At 34.3% G+C, this 4,806-nt stretch overlaps 1 protein-coding gene across 2 annotated transcripts in view; it reads right to left on the bottom strand.

The window, feature by feature from the left end:
- LOC106871356 (sodium- and chloride-dependent transporter XTRP3) overlaps positions 1-4,806 on the bottom strand; it is a 182,372-nt gene that overhangs the window by 94,060 nt on the left and 83,506 nt on the right. The window lies entirely within an intron of this gene.

Raw genomic sequence — 4,806 nt, 5'->3', positions numbered from 1 at the left:
TACAAACATACACACATATATACATACATGCAGGCATACATACATGCATCCATCTATCCATCCATACATAACAAAGGAAACTATTTTATATGAATTTTTAGAAAAAAATATATATATAACACAAAAAACATAAACATAATTTGAAGAAAAATTTGTTCATCACCCACGTACGTTTAGTTCACAATCCCCTATTTCTAATTCGTTTTCTTGATAATTTTTTAGTATTTTACTAAACACAAGGGATGTTACAATATATGCGATGACTGGATTAAATCAATGTGTGCATGCCTCTCTCTCTCTCTCTCACTCTGTACACACACACATACACACATGCACACGTGTGTGTGAGAGAATGTGTATGTGCGTGTGTGTGTGTGTGTGTGTGTGTGTGTGTGCGTGTGTGCGTGTGTGTGTGTGTGTGCATGCATGTATGTTTAATCAGTTATGTGTGCGAGTGAGAGAGCAAGAGTGTATCAATGCTTATGCACATGAGTGTATGTTTAAGTAATTATACAATGAGATGCATACCATTGTTTCACACATTTCAAATATTCCACTACTGATAACTGGTATCCACTTCAATAGCTGTGTGCAACAAGATGTTGATGTGCCTGGCCGATTATCAACGACCTGTAAGAGGAGAATTTTTCAAGCTAACTCATCTAACTCCTACCCTGTACATTCTGTACAATATATAAAAGAAACATCTGCTATGGATTTAAACTCAACCATTATATACTCGTAGAACCTTTCTAATTGCTCCAGATAATCTAATGCAAAATCAGAAGTGAGAATAAAAAGTTAATTAACTTTGTGTATTTAATCTTTCGACCATCCACACTGTCCTTAAATAACTTCATGATGTGAAATATCAACATTTTCTTTGCGTCGGTATTAATATATGATACTACATATCATAAGATATATAATAGCACAAACTAGCTTTTTCAACGATAACTTTAATTACAAAATACAGCAATTGTTCCAGTGCAGTATTAATAGCAATCGTTGAGTTTTCAGTATCATACTATTGTATAAATTATTTTATAAATGCTTCCATAAATGAATAAGCTCCAGCGTATTTATTCATAAGATAGGGTGCTTTAAAAGATACTGAAAACTCTGCAACTAACAAGTATATGTATGCTGTGGGGTATTATGAACATTCTGAGTGAGGGAGAGAATTGGAGGAAAAGGGAACAGTAAAACAAATTTTTATAAGTTTATCCATTCATCAATCGTAGATTTTCTCGGTTAGCTGATTATACAATTTACATAAATAGTATCATATATATTTAAATCAGTGACAACAGCCACATAGGAGGTCACTTGTTTAGGACAGGCCGGTCAGAAAGTGTTTATTGGTTTTGCACATTTAAAGCTCTTAGCGGTATAGGGGACACGTCATATTTGTTGGCTGCAGACATAAAACCTCTCTACAACTGAAGGTAGAAAAACGTCTTGTCCAGATAGAGTTATAGACAAAAAAATCCCGAAACACATGTGTGTGTGTGTGTGTGTGTGTGTGTGTGTGTGTGTGTGTGTGTGTGTGTGTGTGTCTGTGTGTGTGAGTGTATGTGTGTGTGACTGTGCATAAATATGTATATAAGGGATAAGCTTAGCTGCAACTCCCTTGATTATGCACCTCTGCTTAGAGTGGGCTGACATAGGGCTAAGCATCAACAACAAATGCAACAACAACAACTTTGTCCCACAGAGCAGATTTATCCTATATTAAGTAATAATTCTTTCTATTATATGCACAAGGCATGAAATTTGGGGGAGAGGTATAGTCGATTACATCGACCCCAGTACTCAGCTGGTACTTAATTTATCGACCCTGAAAGGATGAAAAGTAAAGTCAACCTCGGTGGAACTTGAACAGAGAACGTAGCGACGGGAGAATTACCGTTAAGCATCTCGTCCATCGTGCTAACAATTCTGCCAGCTCGCTGCCTTCCGCTATTAAGTAATAATGCAACAAGTCCTTTTCAAAATGCTCTTCTTATAATATAATATATATTTATGTCATTCTATAAGATTGATCTGTCATTTAGCAATGTCACCATGGTTAATATAGACGTAATTGCCTGCTTCCTCAAGAATCTTCTCAATTACAATCGATTCTTGAAATGTCACTTGAACTCTGAACAAAATGCTTTATCCTATTCATAAAGACACTCTTTGGAAATTATGTTAGAAATATTTCGATATAGCATAGAAGAAATAATGATACTAAAATATACAAATACATATATTTCGCGAAAAATACATTCACGCAAGGGCGCACACATTCTCGCATATACACACAGATGCACAACCAGCCCCACGCAGAAGCATTTATATACACAACTAAAATACAATAAATTTAATCTAAATGTAAAAAGATACCTATAAATTTGTGTGCTTAAGAAGTTCGCTTCGTTACGACATGTTTATGTGTTCATTCCCTTGCAGCTGCATCTTAGGAAAATGTTTTTAACTATATCAGGAGTTCACAAATGATGTGAGCGTGAAATCTTGTGGAGAGAAGTTGTGCAAAATTCCGATATATATGTGTGGGGGTGGGGGGTGTATACGTTTCTATGTATGCGTATGTTTCTGAGTGTGCATGTATGCACATATGTACATGTATATATCTAAAACTTTACCTAATGATGGTGGATTGTATATTATGATATAATGTTTTACGACATTTCTACTATCGAAAAGATGTGTCGTAAATTTTAAATGCCATTCATGTTTATTATATGCACATAGGCGTAGAAGTGGCTGTGTGGTAAGTAGCTTGCTTACCAACCACATGGTCCCGGGTTCAGTCCCACTGCGTGGCATCTTGGGTAAATGTCTTCTACTATAGCCTCGGGCCGACCAAAGCCTTCTGAGTGGACTTGGTAGACGGAAACGGAAAGAAGCCCGTCGTATATATGTACATATGTATGTGTTTGTATGTCTGTGTTTGTCTCCCCAACATCGCTTGACAACCGATGCTGGTGTGTTTATGTCCCCGTAACTTAGCGGTTCGGCAAAATAAACCGATAGAATAAGTACTAGGCTTCTAAAGAATAAGTCCTGGGGTTGATTTGCTCGACTAAAGGCGGTACTCCAGCATGGCCACAGTCAAAAGACTGAAACAAGTAAAAGGGTAAAAGAGTATATGCATATAGAAGTCTGTCACTAAAAGTCTAATTCATTTAAACGTGTTTAACTTATTTGAATATAAGGAGATATAGAAAACAAGTGGTATGTAGTCAAACTATTCTATAACTATTCCAGGAGGAAATTAGCCAGCAGGCAATTTCGACAATGAGACTTCTTCCATAAAGTAAAATTCACACTTCTTATCCATAGAACTCGTTTCTTATTTGGAGAGGAAATAAGAAAACAGAAGTGAAGTCTCACTCTTAGGAACACTCTACATACAAATGAGCTGTAACTATGTGTAGCGATTGAATAGGAAATTACAATATTAATTTTTAACCAATCGAATAATAGAACTTCGTTGTAAGTTCATTTTTCAAATATTATATCAAGCGAGGCAGCCAGTGTTAGAATTGTACATCGTTTTAAGTAAAATATCGTGAAGCTTCGCTTTCATATAGGAACAATTTTAGCAATGATGTCCAGTAATCGAAATATCTAGACTACAACTGAAGTTCTGATATAAAAGTAGTAAATTAATTCAAATTATAATGTGAACTCAGTCTATACAGAAGGAAGTCGGGATATAGAAAGATACTACGAAGTAAATAAGGCTGAAGAAATCTGCTTGTTGGTACGAAAGAGAAATTATTGTCATACCTTATATTTTCATAGAATCTAAATTTATATTTATTATGTGATTTAAATCTCCCTTTTCAACGTTTTTAAAATCATTAATGTCATTAGTGTAATTGATATCATTACTATTATCGTTATTGCTTTTATTTTATACTATAAACCACTCGAGTATTTCACTGATAGTTAAATATCAATTACAAAATTGCTTCAAGGCAAATTATCAGTAAATCTTTAGTGTACTGATGCTTAATCTAAGATTGACGTTGTGACGAAAGAACAAAATCTATATAAGGTTAAAGTAGATTTTAGATACTGTGGGAAAATTTAGAAATCTGATGGTGTATTTCTATAATGAAATTAATAAAAGGAATATAATTAAATAAGATTTGCCTATAAACAATTAAATGTGGGGGAAAGAGATGAAGTGAGAGGAAGAAGCACACGAGAAATGATGAAATTAATGAAAAAGATAGAAAGAAGAAAAGAATGAGTTAGTGCAGAAAGTTACAAAACGATGAAATAAATGGAGTGGCGGGTTAGTTAGATAAAAGGATAAGAAAAAAAGGAAATGTACGAGAAAAACCAAATATTTAAGAACAGAAAATAAAATTTGAAGAATATAAAGAAAGAAAAACAAGGCAAGAATGGAAAGGAACCAGAGTGAAAAATACAAGAAAATAACATAAGGAACAGAAATGGATGTCTTCTAGGACATTCATTAGAACGACGTCGATTCATTTGCGTTATGATTCATTTACTCTATCTGTATTATAATCACTCATTCTAGCTTTCTGTCACACATTTTCTCTTTTTCTATCAATATTTCTTCACGCGCTTGCGCGCGCACACGCTTGCGCGCGCACACGCTTAGTTTTAAGTGTATATATATATATGTGTGTGTGTGTGTATGTATATATGTATATATAAGTGCGTGTGTTTTTATTGGCTAAACTGGCAATATCACCATCCCCAAGTACAACAACATATATATACATGTAAGTATATATATATATGTATATGTATATA

This window comes from Octopus bimaculoides, chromosome 1, assembly GCF_001194135.2.
Source record: "Octopus bimaculoides isolate UCB-OBI-ISO-001 chromosome 1, ASM119413v2, whole genome shotgun sequence".
NCBI classification, from domain to species: domain Eukaryota; kingdom Metazoa; phylum Mollusca; class Cephalopoda; order Octopoda; family Octopodidae; genus Octopus; species Octopus bimaculoides.
The sequence above is the reverse complement of the archived record's forward strand: the minus strand, read 5'-3'. Positions and strand labels throughout refer to the sequence as shown.